Here is a 20,824-nt window from a genome sequence, read left to right as displayed (position 1 = left end):
GTCATGCAAAAGAACGCCATGCAAAAAGTTGTAGAATATGAAAAAACCTTTTCAATTACAATATGGCTTGTCGTTATTGGTTCCTAGGTCAGAGCCAATACAAATCTGTTCATCTTCCTTAGACTGATTGTTTGACACCCTGACAAAAGACAATATAGATAAGACTTTATCCCGGAATATTGCAACGAATTTTTCGCCGAAGCAGTCGCGGGCAAAAGCTACCGTAAACTCAGGTTTCTATAGTTCCAGCGTTCATCAATAGTCCAAACGGACTTTTTAATCTTTCGAACAATTACGGAACTGCTAACGTCATCTAGCCGTGGTGGCCTAGTGGTTTGACCTATCGCCTCTCAAGCAGACGGTCGTGGGTTCCAACCCCGGCTCGCACTTCTGAGTTTTTCGAAATTCATGTGCGGAATTACATTTGAAATTTACCACGAGCTTTGCGGTGAAGGAAAACATCGTGAGGAAACCTGCACAAACCTGAGAAGCGATTCAATGGTGCGTGCGAAGTCCCAATCCGCACTGGGCCCGCGTGGGAACTATGGCCCAAGCCCTCTTGTTCTGAGAGGAGGCCTGTGCCCAGCAGTGGGATGTATATAGGCTGCGATGATGAACGTCATCTAGGAGGTTCATCGCAGCCTAATCCAATAGAAAATGCACGATGAACCTCCTAAACGTTAGCAGTTCTGTAATTGATCGAAATGTTAAAAAGTCCGTTTGGAATATTGATTAACGCCTAGCTAACGCCAGCTATTTATATAAAAAACTCGTTTGGTCCTCCTCCAGGCGTTTAATTCGTGATTCGCGTAAGGCGGTGATATGCGTGTCCAGACACAAGACTGTCGCTTTCAGGGGGTGTTTCAGATACCAATCCACTAAGTGCTGGAATAATATCCCCCCACCACTCCGAAACATTGAGTCAAAATCAAACTTTCGTATTAAGCTCAGATTGCATTTATTGTCTCTCCAGAGACTCTTATCTTGAACTTTTCTGAACCCCCTTCACCTCACACCTCACACCTCACACTTTTTTTCTGACATTTTAAATAATAATAATAAATACTTTAATAAATTTTGCTACTTTACGATCCCACTGAATAATAAAACTCATTTGATGACGAGATTGGGCTGAGTTTATCACGTTGGTCGGCGTCCTTACTCGGTATGGGTACTGGCAGAATACCAGCGCTGCGGCTTACCGCAGCACAATGCTGAGCCAGCGCCTGTTCTTCAGTGCATCACATGGCTTCTCATTTATGTGTCTGATCTGTTTAATTGTTATTTAATTTATGTTTTTATTTAATTGATAGTTTTATTACTCTTTAGCCACTAAGCCATGTCTTTGTTTTGAAGAATAAAGATTATATCTATCTATCTATCTATCTAACGCTTGGGACTATAGAAACCTGAGTTTACAATTTACGGTGGTTAATATAAGAATATTCCGTTAAGTAAAACATAAGGGACTCACGCAAGGAGCTTTTCTATCTCAATAACTCATGTTAAGGGGAGTAATCTCCACGTGACCTCATTAGGGCGAACTTTCCTCCACTTTTGGATATTGCCCGGAACCAGCCCTCTAGTGTCAATTTGTAAACGGATGAACCTGTTTATTTATTCACGTGTTTTATATAACAAATAAATGCTTTTATGCTGAATTGTCATCCCAGCCGATATACGTCCCACTGCTGGGCACAGGCATCCTCTCAGAATGAGATGGCTTGGGCAGTAGTTCCCACGCGGGCCCGGTGCGGATTGGGAACTTAATCACACACACCATTGAACTGTTTCACAGGTTTGTGCAGGTTTCTTCACGATGTTTGTATGTTTATACTCTTTATTGTACAAAAAGGAAAAATAAAAAGGTTACATAAATAAAAGTAAACTGTTAAGTTTTTTTTTTCATTTATTTACTAAATAGAAAAACAATTTAAATTTAAATATAATGACCCGGATGAATTTCGTCTTAAATCGAGGTAGCTCGACATGTTTGAACTAACGAGCCCTCTGCTTGAGACGGACTCAGCGGGTGCAAAACGCACTCGGCCACCGCGGCTTATTCTGAATTGTATGGAAAAAATAATTTACTTATAGAATTAATCATCTTATTTCATCAGACGTAGGACGTCCTAGGCATAAGCCTAGCTTCCCCCATAGACCTCCAGTAGCTTCAGTTTGAAGCGGCCTGCATTCACCGCGAACCCACGGCTATAACTAAATTATCCGTCCATCTCGTTGCGGACCGTCCTACGCTGCGCTTGCCGATCCGCGGTCTCTATTCGAGAACTTTCCGAATATTTAATACCTAATTTTCTACAGCATTAATACTATCCTGAAAAGTCCTAAACCATTAGATACCACAGATAAATTTCATTAGATAGGTTTAGACGACCAGATGGCCTAGTGGTTAGAGAACCTGACTACGAAGCTTGAGGTCCCGGGTTCGATTCCCGTGTCGGGGCAGATATTTGTATGAAAAATACGAATGTTTGTTCTCGGGTCTTGGGCGTTTAATATGTATTTAAGTATGTGTCTATTTCTATATAATTATATTTATCCGTTGCTTAGTGCCCATAACATAAGCTTTGCTAAGCTTACTTTGGGACTAGGTCAATTGGTGTGAATTGTCCCGTGATATTTATTATTTATTTATTATTATTTATTATTTATTTATTATTAGATCTCTAGGCAGATTGCTGCGATATATGGTAACCCCAATGGCGCATCAATAATGCCAATGTACACTTACACCATTGTTCACGTATTTGTGAACAGGAAAACAAAAATAGCCTCATTCTGATGGGAATGACGGGTCATTCCATCACATTTACTCGCTCATTAGGTGCTTATAGATCACACACACGCACACATTAAGCTATGTAACACTAATAACTGTTGTTTGTACCTATTTGTCCATGATGGCAGTTTCTTTCATTGTAATTCTTGATCGGCTAATTGATTAGTTATTTCTGAAAATATAAGCTGTGGCTTCGCGAATCGCTTAAGGACTAAATTTAAAAACATTTTTCCGTGTAGGTCATCCAACTTCTAACCAGTTTCAACTAGTTCATCAAAAAACGCCACGAAATTAATTTACTCAAATAAAAAACACCACTGATCACGTACCTACATGTCCCATTTATTAAAGTCAGGCTTTTTTAAAACCGTCTCTTTTGCGTTTTTAGATGATACGACCACATTCGTTTTGCTTCACAAGCTACTAATTAGTGTCCAGCGTGGCTATGTAATTAATGTGCTACAACTACACATTATGTTGTCAGTGTAATATAATAAACACAAGCTTTCGACCACGGCTTCGCTTGTGTAAACCATTTATCTGGCAGCCGAATTAAAATAAGGCATACTAGATTCCAGTAAGAATTTTTGAGACATACATCGTGTTCTGCTTTCACTGCATGCATTGCAGGGTGGTAGGACTTTGTACAAGGTCCGCCCGGATTGCTACCACCATCGTGCTCGCTAATCCTGCCGTGAAGCAACAGTGCTTGCACTGTTGTGTTTCGGCGTGGAGAGTAAGACAGCCGATAAGACGTACTTAACTAACTAACTTAACATCTTTCTACAAATCGTCTTAGCAAACCCCTAATGGTTTTAAAAAACCTATCCAACAATACCCCACACTATAGGGTTGGATGAGAAAAAAATCACCCCCACTTTACGTCTATGGGAGGTAAACTAAAATTATTATTTTTTAATTTTTATTGTACCATTTTGTCGGCATAGTTTACATATATATTCGTGCAAAATTACAGCTTTCTTGCATTGATAGTCCCTGAGCAAAGCCGCGGACGGACAGACAGAGAGACAGACAGACAGACATGGCGAAACTATAAGGGTTCCGTTTTTGCCACTTTGGCTCCGGAACCCTAAAAATCGGATCAAGAAAGTTCTAACTCAATTGAAAACTACGGGATAAAGGATGTTTTGTCCAACTCGTTATAACTCGAAATAACCCTTGACTCGTGCATGGAACCGATTAATTTTTGTTGAGGGGAGAAATAAGCCGTAAGGGATTCTTGGTAATGTTCTTGATATTGAAGGGTATTGAATATTGCCACGTGTTTACTATGAACGGAACCCTATATACAGTACCCGGCCATAAAGATTGCACATCGGTCTTTGGAAAGGGACTCGGCTAATTTCTGCTTCGTAGAGCGTTGTCATTCACTGACGTGTGTCAGTTATTGTGCATGACCTTCTCATAAAATGATCTAGCTAGTACATGACCTAGGTCAGCCAAAGCAAGATGAACAGAGTACGGACGCATTAAGATGAAAATATATAATAAAAAGTTTTTTAGGGTTCCGGAGCCAAAATGGCAAAAACGGAACCCTTATAGTTTCGCCATGTCTGTCTGTCTGTCTGTCTGTCTAACCAGTGGGTGGAAAAATTTGAAAAAAATCAGGATGGTAGTGAGTATATCAAACTTTCAAGGAAAACTATAACAGCTAAGTTTGCTTGAGAATTATTAGTAGTTTATGAGTAAATAGCAGCCTAAGGTATAAAATATACCTAAACTTGGAAGATTCCGTATAAAATACGAAATCCTTAGAAAAATATTACTTATTTTTTTCGTAATGGCTACGGAACCCTATTTTGGGCGTGTACAACCTATCCAACGATACCTCTTGGTTTTAAAAGACCTATCCAACGATACCTCACACTATAGAGTTTAATGAGAAAAAAAATCACCCACACTTTACGTCTATGGGAGGTACCCTAAAAAAAAAATATTTTTTATTGTACCATTTTGTCGGCATAGTGTACGTATATATCCGTGCAAAATTACAGCTTTCTAGCATTGATAGTCCCTGAGCAAAGCCGCGGACGGACGGACAGACAGACAGACAGACATGGCGAAACTATAAGGGTTCCGTTTTTGCCATTTTGACTCCGGAACCCTCAATAACTTATCTACGATGTTCCACACGTTTAAGGTAGGTACTCCCCGGCTCTCATCAAGATCAAAGCCAAACTTCACTAGATAGCCGTATAAAATTTTAAATCCTCCTTTACCGCCATATTTTTTTAACGACGAAAGTCTTTTAAAACCCAACTTTTCAAAGCAGACTGTCGCGAATTTTTTTTTCTTTGTTACGCACCCCGGCCTGTCCCGAGAGCATCTCATTATTCCACTAAATCTGCCGTAATCCGGGATTATCTAGAGCGCAAATGAGCTGAGGTTTTTCCACCGCCTTCGCGAATTAAGAGAAGGTATTCTAAAGGTCTCTACCCAATACACCGTATCATAACATGACCGTAATATGAACGGTTCACGCAAAATACATTCTTTGTATTGAAAAGTATGAGACTATGCCCAGCCCACTAACACGTTTTTTAATCAACCGTCACCGTCGCGCGTCATGCACGGAGCGTCGAAAACCGTTAAGTCTAGCACAACTTAGACCATCTTTTTTTTAATTTGGACAAAGGTGGCGGTGCTAGCCCCCAAAAAATTTTTTTTGAAATATTTTTTCCTCTAATTGGAATTTTTAAAAATGGATTGCAGCACAAGCTAGTACAACCCTAGCACAACCTAGCACAATATTTTGCTTTTTGAATTTCCTAAATGGCGGTGCTAACTTCACTCACATTCCAAAAAGTTGCCAGACGTGCGTGCAGGCGGTGCAGTGCGGGCGTTAATCGGATACTACGGGGATTATACGTGGATTACTATCACTAAACCCGTTATACATGGCCGCACGGGTATGACACGCCATTGACATGTTGTATCGCGTTACATTCCTTTCCTGATACGATCATATATGATACGGTACGGTTTAAGCGAAACCTGTAACTCGACACGCAAATGCGAGCGTTGCTGAAACGATCATTGAGGACGACCTTCTGAAACGTTTTTAACCCCCGACCCAAAAAGAGGGGTGTTGTTTTGAGGTCATCTGTTAGTCTGTAGCATCGTCGGTAGCTCTCAAACGATCATTGGTGGAAACGGCTTTCTAAATCATTTTAACACTCGACGCAGAAAGGTGTTTAAGTTTGATGCCAATATGTATATCTGTCTGTAGCGTCATAGCTCTCAAACGAGTGAACCGATTTTGATGTGGTTTCTTTGACGTAAAAGCGAGTTTCTTTGCTGTGGTTCTTAGCTATGTTTAATAAAATCGGTTTAGCCGCTTTTGAGATATTGAACTTTGAAATGACAATGCCCAAGTTGGTTAGGTTAGGTTATTGTTTACGCGTAGAGCGCTTAACTTGTTCATAAAACTCATTTTACCCGAGTCGTTTATATCCAACCGAGCCGCAGGCGAGTGTTTATACTTAATATGTTTTTCAACAATTTACTATATCTACTACATACATCTACTTTCAAGCCAAATGGAAAGTGAGATTAAACTCGGCATCTCAAATTAGGTAAGCGTAATTGTAAGAGCTTCATTCTCTAAGGTCTATCTTGAATTTCCCAACTTCCAAAGTTCACTCAACTTGGGATGTTTAGCGAAGTCGACGCCCCTGGTGGATGATTGGCGAAAATAAAAAATCCTGTCAGTTTTCATGAGCACAAAAGAATTTCTTAGTTAGTATCTACTTTGGGGGGAAAATGGAAGTCGAAAAGGTGATGATGGTGATTCTAGATCGACCCGGCACAAGTCGGAAAATGTTTGAATCGTTAACGTTGACGTGGAACATTCAGGTTTTATTTAGTTTATAGATTTAATAAAATCCTCCTAAGTGCGGGTTTATAGGTTATTGGAAAATAAAAAATGTTCGGGATAAAATTTTGTAAAAAGTTAGCTTCGGTACTTTAGTGCCTTCTCATTCCTTTGTTTTCATAATTAAGTAAAAGTTACACAATATATATATACTCAACGAGTTGGAAATAACAATGCCCTATGCCCCATTCGATAAGGTAGATCAAAAATTAAGTAGTAGTTGTATGGGATTTATTTAATATACTAAGCGACAAATATTCTGGCCCTCAAATGTATGCAAAAATAGCTAATTTTGTATGTAAAGTGGGCCAAATTTTGTGCCACTGACTAAGTATATTTTTGTAATTGTAAACAGCGTTTTCCAGCGAAAATATTGTAGTCGCATCGAAAATAAATTTCAGCTGTCTACCTATGTGTTACTCGTAGTTTTCTTTACATTCGGCCCTGTTACAAACAGGCAGACAGACAGAGGGATGGACAGCATCACCCTTCGTGTAGGAAACCCTAACAACGACATCATTAAATTTTAATTTCTTTTCCCGAACTGCCAAGAAGGGATAGCCGTCGAACAAGCTCCAGGACCACTTTAATCCACAAATGACGTATTAATATTCGCGGATTATTCACGAGCCTTCAGAGCCCGCTACGCTTTAATACGTTAGCGAGACATTTGCTTACAAAGAGGATGATTTACTATTTATTTATAAGGAAAAATATCACATTCCCGGGGAGGGCCGGTTGGTGAGCGCGAGCGGGATAGGATAGAGAATGGAACAGACAAATTAAATATGTTTATTTCCGACCAGAGTGCATATTTTTATTAGGAAGTTTGAGGAAAAAATCTGTGGTTAGTACTAACAACTAGCATGTTAAAAAAGAAACTAAATTACAAACTAGTTTTCTCGATTGAGCAAAAAATTTTAGGCAATAGACATTTTTCATCCCTAAGTTTTCCACTAACGTCGATTATATTGAATAAATAAATGAACTGAACTAAACTTATACTATTATTTATTATGTGACTAAAATAAGCCAAAGGCTATTAGAAACACAGGAAAGAAATTGTATCTTACAAACTGGCTAAATCCAAGAAATAGTTTCTGGGATATTGCATACATTATCATAAAATAAATCAAAAATGATACAAAATTAAAATCCATTGTCAATAAATACGTTAATATCTGAGGCGTATTATAAAATTAATGAATATATCATGGACAGGGATACTTTGCGTTTATGTTTTAGTCTTTTAATATTATATACATTTAATATTTCAAATTGATATGCTTTAATTATGTTATTATTGTTATTTAATTACATTCAAAGTGTATAAAGTAATGAATTATGAGTAAACAAGCTGTCGCCCGGGACTCCGTCCGCGTAGAACTCGTCTATAGTTACCCCGCGGAAACTATGTAATTTTCCGAGATAAAAACTAGCTTTTGCCCTTCCCTAGGACTCAAGCTATCTGTATGCCGAATTTAATCTAAATTGGTTCAGTGGTTTAGACGTGAAAAGGTAACAAACAATCAAACAAAAAACGAACAGACTTACATACTTTCGCATTAAAATATTATTGGGATAAATGTCTGTCTTTCTCTCTCCTGTCTCCTGACCTGAAGTGAAGTGGCTCCGAAGCCGTAACGTTTCGTGTTGCTCTGCCTACCATTTGGGAATACAGGCGTGATGTTTGTCTGTGGTCTCCTGAAGGCCTACTCCGAAGTTCGAAAATTCTCATTCTCGTATTAAATAATATAAGCGTCAGAGGGACGGAAACCGTTCCTAATGTCCGCTAAACTTGCTCTACTGTTCCGAGTGTCCACTGTGCACTGACAAATGGCCTCGTCGAGTAGAATTTATGCAAACCACTCGCCGCCGCCCGTCATTGTTTATACACTGTTATCTATTACGCACTTATCAAAAACTGCTTCCGACTGACTAATGCCAAGTATATTTTCTTTGTTTGAGACCATTTTGTGGACCGAATGATGTTCTCATCATAATCATTGTATTAACCGTAGAATGTCCACTGTTGGGCGTCCTTGCTCATAGACTTCCAGTTGTTTCGGTTAGATGCGGTCTGCAGCCATCGTAAACATATAGCTTTAACAGGTCATCCGTCCATCGTTGGATAGACGTGCTACCTTGCGGATTGCGGATGAAATAACACTTTCATTTTAATTTGTAACAATACTTAAAGAAAACAGTAAGTGTCAATTAATTTAAGTTTCGGCAACTGTAACTGTAACGTTGCCGAAACGTCGAGGTAAATATTACTCGTGTAAAAATAGCGTGATAAATCCCTTTATGGTATTTTGACTATGAGTGAGAATCACGAAAGTTTGAAACGTTATTTAGCAGTATAGTTTCGTAGTTTTTAAGGTTCCATAGTCTTCCAAGGAACCCTTGTAGTTTCGCCATGTCCGGGCGTCTATCCGTCTGTCCGTACGGACGCAGCTCAGCCTAGAGACTGATAGTGTATGTTAACACGGGGTAAAATAAAATTTGAAAAAAAGCAAAACCGAAAAATGAAATAATTTTACCAATCATTTGCATATTACGTAGTTCAAGTCACATTTTACTTTTTCTATTATTTGCTAGAATTTAGGTTCTAAGTTAACCTAACTATTACCAGTAATTAATCATTATTTAATACAATTAGAATGTTTAGGGATCCTAGATTTAATTACGGTATGTACCTAATTAGCGTATTTAAGACATTGTGGAGACGTTCTGCTCTGATAAACGCATTCACGAATTAATTAAGTTATCATTAATTATTACGCTTATCTCAGCACCCTATATAATAAATATCAATTAACATAAACCGGTGAAGCAAGGAAAACAGGGGCGTGGCGTTAATATCTTGTATGACGGTTAAATTTGAATTTTGTAAGATTAAAATAAACCTCAATCCGAAACTTCTCTCAGTGTAATTGAGGCTTACTTCGTCCTTAAATCATTTGTGTACTAAATTGTAAAGCCTTTAAAAACATAAATAAATCTGTGTTTTTGTCATAATATGCCTAGCATCTACTAGGCAGATTAGTGTAAACAGCCCCACACGCCTAGCACCTACTTGGCTGATCATTGTTAACAAGCCCATACGCCTAGCATCTACAAGACAGATCAATGTAAACAGCCCCATACGCCTAGCATCTACTAGGCAGATCAGTGTAAACAACCCCATACGCCTAGCATCTACTAGGCAGATCATTGTAAACAATCCCATACGCCTAGCATCTACTAGGCTGATCATTGTTAACAACCCTATACGCCTAGCATCTACTAGGCTGATCATTGTTAACAACCCCATACGCCTAGCATCTACTAGGCTGATCAGTGTAAACAACCCCATACGCCTAACATCTACTAGGCTGATTATTGTTAACAACCCCATACGCCTAGCATCTACTAGGCTGATCAGTGTTAACAACCCCGTACGCCTAGCATCTACTAGGCTGATTATTGTTAACAACCCCATACGCCTAGCATCTACTAGGCTGATCAGTGTTAACAACCCCATACGCCTAGCATCTACTAGGCTGATCAGTGTTAACAACCCCATACGCCTAGCATCTACTAGGCTGATCAGTGTTAACAACCCCATACGCCTAGCATCTACTAGGCAGATCAGTGTAAACAACCCCCGCACTAAAAATAAAACGCATGTTTGAGCACCCCGCACTAGCAGTAAGTCTAGCATGGGACCTTCTTACATTTTACCCGCAATCAACGTTTAAATAAAATGTAAATTGTATTATTAATCATGACAATTGTCAAAACTCTTTAAATGTATGTAAAAATCTTCCCTAAAACCTAAGATCATCAGTCTTCATAGACAGCACAAGACTCTCCAGTTCGAGATACTGCCAAGTAATTTATGTTCCGTTCACCCTGACGATGTCCTGTAATTAGCTCGGAACGCGATCAATCACTGTGGCCAGCGCTCACACCGTAGGTAAGTACTGTAATCAAGGACAATTATAAGACATTTGATGAACGTAGGGCAAAACGCAGTCAGCCTACAAGATTGTAGGCTGACTGATTGATGACTGGTTGGGCAGATGCCCAATAACGGTGATCTTGTAATGTAAATGTGAATTTTGAGGTTTTGATTAAGTTTTGGTTTGTCTTTTTACAAACTTCTTTTACTAATTTACTTGTTATTTTTTTGACTAAAATGTGTAAATAAATAGTTTTTCCATATTTAATTTTGCGATTAAAAATGCACTCGCGTAAAAAGAAAACGAAAGTCAAAAAGTGGTACAATCTGACAACATAAAGTTGTTAGTGAATTCAATCTTAATATTACCCAGTTAAATCACATAGTATACTTTACAATTTTATCACACCATCAATTAGTTAAAGTGCACGTGTCATTCTTTTAATGAATGAGGAGATCGTTTTCGAGTGACAATAATGGATTACAGTTAATGGTAATACAGGCTGAGATTCTAACAACATTAATTACCTACCACTAACTTTTAGGTACATTTATTTTTCTGTAATGTATTATTATAAAGATTATTGTTCGCTGCTGTTTATAATTTAACCGTGTAATAGTTAATACGAATCGGGTTTATTAATGTCAATTTTATTATAAGAACAACGGCTGATATGTTAAGTGATCACCACTGTCCAATGTCCATAGACATCCGCAGCTCTTTACGCGATGCCAGTGCGTTGTCGGTCCTGCAGAAAATTGGGTCGTAACTCGATGGGAAGACCCCAGCGGGAAGCTTGTTCCAGATTTTGCAAGTTCGTGGCAAAAGAGACCGCTAGAAATAGAAATAAAGTATAAATCGCTATCTCGTGGGAATGCTTGGGAGTGCTTTAGGCTCTGTGTTGCCCGACATTAAAACAACCCTGTTATAAAGACTGCGATTAAAGAATTCGTCCCTGGCAAAGTTGTGGAAAAAAGCCGTGGTGGCCTAGTGGTTTGACCTATCGCCTCTCAAGCAGAGGGTCGTGGGTTCAAACCCCGGCTCGCACCTCTGAGTTTATCGAAATTCATGTGCGGCATTACATTTGAAATTTACCACGAGCTTTGCGGTGAAGTAACACATCGTGAGGAAACCTGCACAAACCTGTGAAGCAATTCAATGGTGTGTGTGAAGTTTCCAATCCGCACTGGGCCCGCGTGGGAACTATGGCCCAAGCCCTCTTGTTTTGAGAGGAGGCCTGTGCCCAGCAGTAGGACGTATATAGGCTGGGATGATGATGATGAAAAAGTTGTGGAAAAAAGTTACAAATAAGGTTAATGTTTTAAACTTTCGTGATTTTCACTCATAGTCAAAACGTCGAGGTAGGTAAATATTACTTATGTGTTTTAGCGCGATAAGTCCCGTTTGTGGTATTTGAAAATAAGGTTAAAATCAAAAATATTATTAAATCTAAATCATAAACAATATCTTGTACCTTTTTTTTTAGGCCTTGCCGGTGTGACAGGCTGCCGTGTTTCCCCGCGTCGGAACATCGGTTTATTGGATACTGCGTCGTCCGCGCCCCGGACGACGCGACAACCCTTGTTCTACATCTAGCGATTCATGTCTTGTTCGCACGGAAATGAGATACGAAATGAAACGGAAGAACATTAAAATAATTTTAATTAATTAAAAAAATCAAAAACCCGACTTCCTTAAAAAAACTAAATGAATACTAGGAAAAAACAAATCTAGTTGTCTAGAACTCTGTGAAGCTTAAAGTTCAATAGTCAGAGCCCAGCTCATTCAATATCGTGACTCAAGCTCAAAATTCCCAGATTTAATGAGTTCCAACTGTTGAGGTTTGAGTTACTTCGAGTCCTGGCTAGTCTTTTTGGTCCTCTCTGAAGCCAAAACGGCTGGATGTTTTTTTTTATGATTATGATTACTTTCGATAAAATAAAACCGTTGGAGTGACAATAGGGTAACATATTATTTTAAAATGGAGTCCAAAATTTTTAAGTTTAAGTTTAAAATTTTGAGGTTTTTTTTTAATTGAAATTACTTATACCTACTTACTACACAATATGTAGTGAATAACATCGTATTTTGTCGCAAAAGTTTGTATTTATCTTACTTTCTCAACCGACTTACTGAAGTTTAATAAAACTTACTGAAAAAGCAAAATAAATAAACAAATACGAACTGTTCCAAAAAAATACGATGGAAAATAGTAGATTGTTCAACAAGGGTTTAAGACAAGCCATAATGACACGAGATGTTTATATATGTGGCTATAGTTCGAGTGGCATTATGGTTGGTTAGTCTCGGGTTAAACACTCTACTTTGCACTTTGAATACGAGGAAAAAAAACAGTGTTCTGTTCAAAATTACAATAATATTTTTTAAAAACGTACGCGCGACTAATTTACAGGCCATCTCTTCAAAATTCAAATAGCAAAAAAAAAATTTCGCGCGGTTTTTTCTTTTCTTTTATTGTTTATGAAGTGACGCTTTAAAAGCTTAGGTACATAATTAGCCAACAGTTTTACGTACACAATTCATACATAAAACCTGTGTACCTAACTCCCGAAATTTATTAAGAATAAGCCCACTTGCAGTAAACACATAAATCTCGAGTTAGCGTTAAGCTCGGTTTAGTAGTGTCAAATTGTATTGAACTGTCAAGCTTAAGCCTGGATTAACTACTAAATCTAGATTTATTTTTTCCTGCAAGACGGCCTAAGGTCTTACAATTACCACCCGCCAATTCATCGGACAAAATCAAAACTGCATCATCCCTGGGACGTCAGCAAAAAGTGACAGATGAAGCGCGCACGCGTCGCTTTTTCTGCCGTCGCTCGCGGCCTGTGATTAATGAAAATCACAGCTGATACTTACACGAGGGAAAAAATACTGTAATACACTCTGATAAGGTAAACAGTTGGAGTTGGTTCGTGAATGCAGAATGTGTATGGAAATGGAGACATTCAATGTGTGGTTTGTTGTAAATAGTGTAAAGCGTTGTCATTGTTATTTGCGTGTGTGTGGGTAGAAATGTGTCGCTTGATTGAAAATAATGATTTGCATTAAGGAGCGGCCACGCCGCTGCTTAAAATACGCAAACGGTGCGGAATCGCAGTGACGTGCCGTAAGCGACACGACTTTTCGGTAAAGACCTAACATTTACGGTACGTCACTGCGATTCCGTATTTAAGAAGCGGTGTGGAGAGCATGCGATAAAAACGGTGCGCATACGGTGCGGTACTGCGATTTTGTGCCGTTACCGTTTTTTAAGCAGCGGTTTGGTCGCACCATTAAGTATATTGCATTGTATTACTCTTTATTGAATGTAAAATACATGTCATAATCTAACAGTTTACATTGAATGTATTTTCAGCTCACGCGAGATATGTATTTATACAAGGTGTTAATTAAATAAATGAAAACCTGACAGTAGTTTACTCAGAGTCAAGAGTAGAATACTTCTCAGTTGTCCTTCGCCACTTTTCAAAAAAATAAAAACTGTCAGAAAACTGTATTAAATTATCTATATTATAGATTGCATACCTTTGACTGGCGTATAAAAAAATCATTACAAAAACGCAACCCGGTTTTAATGTTGTAGTGTAATCCACTCTACTTTCAATTTTGAACAAACTCGTTTTTCAGTTGTTTAATTAACATACTGTATAATACTTATACTATTTAGATACCTTATTACAAAATATTAAAGTGAATGTTAATAAAAATAAACTACATTCTTTAGCATATAACAATTTGAGCCAAAATTAATCAACAAAACATTTATACAAAGCAACCATTCTAATAAGTAGTGGTCTTGGCTGAGCCTTTGTTGCTGTGCCCGCGGGACCGAGTACAAGAGCATTAATTGCGCGCCTTGTTTCAATTCTACCCTACAACTACCAAATAAGAAACATGTTAGAACTTACCTCATTATGTGTTCCGGAACTTGAAAACTTATGGTATGATTGTTAGTTTGCTTTTAGTTGTTTGTCGCAAGCTTGTCGCGTCAAAACTAGGTACTGAAATTCAGTTAATTTTTTTAAAAAAGTCATTAAGTCTTTTTAGGGTTCCGTGCCTCAAAAGGTACAACAGAAACCCTTATAGAATCACTTTGTTATCCGTCTGTCTGTAAAAACCATTTTTCTCAGTAACGCGTGGAGGTTTCAAGCTGAAATCAATACCAGATACTCAAGTCCGGTACTTCATGGAACAGCGATAAATGAAAGTTTACGCAACAAAATATACAACCATTGAAAAGGCGTTTCCATACAAATTGTCGTAACCGAAAAACGTATAAGGTACTTCTGGTTGTCCTAGAAACTTTTGAAGGTAGCTCTCATATATAGCTCAACCAATAAGAACAATTTGAAAAACTATGTCAGTTTATGCCCTTAACCATCTGAAATGATCCCACAGTGGCTCCATTTTGCTTAGGAGAGGGGGTCTGCTAACACTGGGTATTCATAGATAGGTACTGTAGGGACTAGGCTGTATACCGCTGGCAGGTGGTAAAACTGACCACCTGGCAGGCTAGATTGACTTTATTATGTATAATGGTAGTATTTTTATATTGTGTTTCTAGAATTTGACTTTAAAAGACGATTGACAGCGGTATACATGCCGGGACACAGATTGCTCCCGACAGCCTGAGCGGCTGGAACTATCTTTATAAAACTATTAATAAGCTCTATAATAAAATATAAATGATTGAAGAAATAACTATTTTTATTTGAACTGAGTTTAAAGTCACGCGCGTAGACCCCCATTACCTAAGCTCTTACCAAGTTACAGTCCCCACATTGTACCTACAAATTTGTAGTGAACATTCGGTAGCCGGTTTTTTTTTATTTATTTAAATGACCAATGATTGACTTCTACCCCACCTATTGCTAAGTATAGATGAGGCCAAAGCTTACTGGTTCAATAACAGCTCTTCACCGAGCCGCGAAACAAAATATAAGCTAAAAAAACATTGACTTAATTCCTTCTTATACTCAATCTCCCTTTTCAGGAGTTTCATAAAACTTTATAATAGATTCTGAACAAAAGCCTTAAAAAATCACGGAGAATTGTCCTGGAGATGCGGCTGTAAACTCACTTCCGCCATTACTGAGTTCCGTCTTTTGGTTCTTTTACAAACTGCACTATTTTGCCACTATTCTAAAAGCCGCATTTCAAAACTTGCGTGAATAGACTGTCTTGAGATCTTACTGTATCACTAGTTGCTGCCTGGAACTTCGGCGCCGGGAACATTGCTGTTTTTCATGATAAAGAGTCTTGTTATTCAGAGAGCGTTTTATAAGTATTAAGATGTTTAGACTTACTCAAATTTCAATAATGTAATCCAAGGTGTAAAAAATTGCCATAAGAGTAAAACGAAATACAACTTTGTAGGCCGGTGGCCGGCAATGCGACCGTCTTTTGTTTCAACGCGCGCTCTGCGAGGCCTCTTGTATACACACACGGTTTATCGCCGTGAAAATCTACGGTTAATTCGCCGCGTGTAGGCACGGTCGTCAGTGTTGTATGGATCAATATGAAAGCTTGTAGACGGCCCGACACGGCCTGCGCCCACCGCTAGCAGCACCCGCCCCGCAGCAGCGGCGCCAGCAGCCAGCGCGACACGCGCGCACACAACAGGGCGACCAGACTAGCGTCCCGCCAGCTTGATTTCTTGTTTTTTTTTTTTTATTTTATTTCATGTCATGTTTGAGAAAAGCACCATACAAGCCTCGGCCGGAACGTGGGGTCTATATCTGAAATAGAAATAGAAATAGAAACGTTTATTCGCTAATTCGCAAATTACATATTATAAGTACACAAAATAAAACAAGTATAAAATAAATATTAATGACAGTATTTGCGAAATCGCGGGCCTTGGTTAAATACTTTTTTTTCATTGTGACTATTTGTGACCGTGCGAAGCCGGGGTGGGGCGCTTGTATAATATTATCGCGTAAATTATATTTTTAATCATTACAAAAACGTTAGATCAGTCACCAGCACCAATATCTGACACAACAAGCGTACATAAATATCTGATACGACTCTATTTCTAGAGCCAGAAGGACGTGTCAGATATTTTTTCACGCTCCGCTGTAACAGATATTAATGCTGGTGACTGTACTTATAAGATTTTTGCATATTTCTGTTTACAACTTTAGGAGTCACGCTGTATAAAACGATTATTCAGAATGAAATAGCAACTTTTCTACCATAGCAGTTAAACCGTGCTTGGCAAAGTATCGTAACTCCGAAAGTATTTTATTGAGATAGAACTCGGGCAGAGCGGGAGTTTATGGCTGATGAGGAGATATGATTTTTACGTTCACGTGTATGGGTCTTCGTAGCAAATACTGGAGAAAAAGTAATTTTGACTAAAGCTAGATTTATATAGGTTTGACGGGTCGTGCCACGCGTCAGAAGTGTATGGTTTCGTATAGTTACAAGGTGTTAATTTAATAACTGAAAACCTCAGACGCCTCAAGAATATTTTTCGTTTTAAGTTACTTTATTGTTTTCATTTTCGAATACCTTCAGTATTTCAAAAAATATTCGTGTGTTAAGTCAGTAAGCTTGTCTTGGCGGGGCTCATAAATCTCATAATTTGCAATGTATTTGTCAGATACGCTTCCATCGTTTTTAGAAAAAAAAATAACCGACAGCTAAGCGGCCTGATCTGATGTAAACTATTTCAAGCATGTTACATCTGTAACTTTTAGACTGGGCACAATGAAAAGGGATATTTAAAAACACAAACACATATTTAAAACATAGTTTAATCGGTTCTGCTCTCGATTCTAAGCAAACTACTTTGTGATTTCCTGTTATTTAACTAACACTTTGTATTTAGTATGGTAACATTTGTACTGGTTACTTACTAGAAAAGGAATCAGCGTGACTCGTAGAGTTCAAGACTTACATTTTCTTGTACAAATTTTACAGATTATTGCATAACTTTTTTTTTTTTTATTCGATTGGATGGCAAACGAGCAGGTGGGTCTCCTGATGGTAAGAGATCACCACCTGCAACACCAGGGGGATTGCAGATGCGTTGCCACCTAGAGGCCTAAGATGGGATACCTCAAGTGCCAGTAATTTCACCGGCTGTCTTACTCTCCACGCCGAAACACAACAGTGCAAGCACTGCTGCTTCACGGCAGGATTAACGAGCAAGATGGTGGTAGCAATCCGGGCGGACGTTGCACAAGGTCCTACCACCTGAAAAGATAACTGACATAGATGTATTCTTTTTCAAAGACAGTTCCAATTTTAAACTAGTTATTAAATAGAGTTAGTTGCCTGTCTACAACACTGCGTATTTTTGTACACAGCATACACAGCAATAGGCTTACGTTTAGCCACAATTACGCCTAATGGCAAGCGAAGAGTGATTAAGATGGAGCACGCTTGCCAAATAAATGTCGTCAGTCCACCTGGTGGGAGGCCTGCCAACGCTTCGTCTTCGATTACGGTCACCACTCAAGAACTTTTCTCCCGCAACGGATAACGAAAGCATTACACACGTTGTATTTATATTTACTTGTGTCACCATCTATGCGTTAATCTTGGCCCAACCGCGCAATTTCCTAAAAATAAACGGCAAAACCCCATTAACCTTCCACAACCTCTTGCGAAGATCACTAAGCGCTGGATCCTTCCCCAATTAATCAGAAAGAGAACACGGGTTCCGTCCTTCGATTTGGGGACCCTTCGGTCGGTGATTAAAGGATTGCTAAATTAGACAAGATTATGATTAAGCATGGTGTGAAATAGATTGCTTTTGTTATTTGCAACGGCACGGTTGTCTTACGTTTAAAAGAAATTAATAGTAAGTATATAATATGCCGTGGGACTAATAAGAGCCATTACAAATTTATTTATATTACTTTGGTACAATTACATATTGTAAACAACAGCATTGTAGAATAAACAGGAAATAAAACAATTTAGTGCCTACAACGCAATTACAATTGCACAAAGCATTGTACACCAACTATTTTTTTCTAAACAAAAACATGAATAAATTTCTTTATTAATTTTATTTACATTTTGGTAATATTTTGTATTTAAATGTGGCTAATGAGTCAAAGAAGTTATCAGTATCGTAGATTAATCTGATCAGTGAGGGCAGCTAAAAACTGCGAGGATTTTTATGGCTTCTAGTCTTGCGGTGAAAACTATATTTTTATGGCTTCTAGTCTTAAGGTGAAAACTATATTTTTATAGCTTCTAGTCTTGAGGTGAAAACTTTATTTTTATGGCTTGTAGTTTTGAGGTGAAAACTATATTTTCATCGCTTCTAGTCTTGAGGTGAAAACTATATTTTCATGGCTTCTAGTTGTGGGGTGAAAACTACATTTTCATCGCTTCTAGTCCTGAGGTAAAAATATATTTTCATGGCTTCTAGTCGTGAGGTAAAAAGTATATTTTCATCGCTTCTAGTCTTGAGGTGATAACTATATTTTCATGGCTTCTAGTCTTGAGGTGAAAACTATATTTTCATCGGTTCCAGTCTTGAGGTAAAAACTATATTTTTATTGCTTCTAGGCTTGAGGTAAAAACTATATTTTCATGGCTTCTAGTCTTGAGGTAAAAACTGTATTTTCACTTTGAAAGCAAGAAAATATAAACAAGTAATGTAAAACTCAGAATACCTGTCAGTACTACGCTGTATACTTCGCTGGTAATTTACGAGTATTAACAATTAATATAATGTTTCTTGTATACCAATATAATAATTGTTGTGTACTCATTTATTAAAATTAGATAATATATTCGTTCTTAACATAATCTGCAGTTCTCAACCTCCTAAACCAGGGATAACAACCTAACCTCCTTTTCAACCGTCAACTTCACTTGTTTCCCGCCAATACTGGACTCGCCATCCGAAAAATCATACCACATAAGGATTTAACTATATTAAGTATTTAATTAACTCCTTTGGGAAGCAATTGTCCAGAAATTTTGTACCTACACTAATACTACTGACCCACTTACTCTAAGTATATTGCTTTTTTATGAACTGGAACAATTACTTTGTTCACCCGCGACCTTATGACAGCTACGTTTATGCAAGAAATGTGTGTTTATGCAGTTCTTCCACCTCCACAGTGTAAGACATCTACAATCGTTATATAATTGCTTTCAGAGTGCGTATCTTCTCCTACATTTCATTCAAACCTGATAGCAACAAAAGCATTATTTTTACTTTTAGAAGTCTTAAAACGGCAACCACCGTTCTCCGTTTCATCCACTAAGCTGTCTTAGGGATTAACAAATAAAAAACCTAACGAAGACGGAGTTTTAAAAATAAAAACCATTTTAAGTAGTCAGAAATTACGTACTTAATGGACTTGTAATGTTCTTTAGATTGCCTCGGAAATATAATCCGCAGCCGCAACTAATTTAGTAACTTAAAACGTGGGAATAAGACTTATAATCGAGTAACACGGCGTTTGGCGTCACTTAACCTTATTTACATTTCCATGCGTTACATTACCACTGTTGATTGGATGCTTAATAGCGCATGGATTGGCAGCTACGCAATGGAACGCAAACCCCACGATATATCATGTGTCATGTAAATAAGGTGACCTTTAAGTGACGATATTAAGATGGATTGATACGTCCTAGTTAAAAGGCGTGACTCATGAAACCGTTGAGGGGGAACAGCGATATAGATCGATACAAAATGATTAGCAACTTTGGATAACGTTGAACGGGTTCCGATTTACCTGCTAACTAAAAGTACTTACTTGATAAAACTGCTTTCTTACTTCAGTTGACTCGTGAACTATGTATCTTAGAAATTAGACGAGACCAACCTCAATATGTGTAGCTTTAGCTCTACACGCTAACATTAACATTTCTTGGCTAAATTTTGCGAATGTGGAATTACAATGTATGATAATTAAAAGATAAGTGAATCAAGTTCTTTATAAATGTGAGAATGTAAGTATTATAAATGTGAAAGTCTATGTCTGTCGGGATCCTGGCTCTTTGCTGAAAATATTTAATTCCTAAATGATTATGTGCCAACAGTTTCATAATGGTCAAACGACTTTTTCCTGAAAATAATTTATTGAATCAGGCGTCACTTTGCGGTGGTCCATATCAATGAACTATAGTTATTTTTGTGTCACAAGGGAGCAAAATGGTGTATTTACGGCGAGG

Source organism: Choristoneura fumiferana, chromosome 11, assembly GCF_025370935.1.
Source record: "Choristoneura fumiferana chromosome 11, NRCan_CFum_1, whole genome shotgun sequence".
Classification (NCBI taxonomy): domain Eukaryota; kingdom Metazoa; phylum Arthropoda; class Insecta; order Lepidoptera; family Tortricidae; genus Choristoneura; species Choristoneura fumiferana.
Note: the sequence above shows the minus strand (reverse complement) of the source record.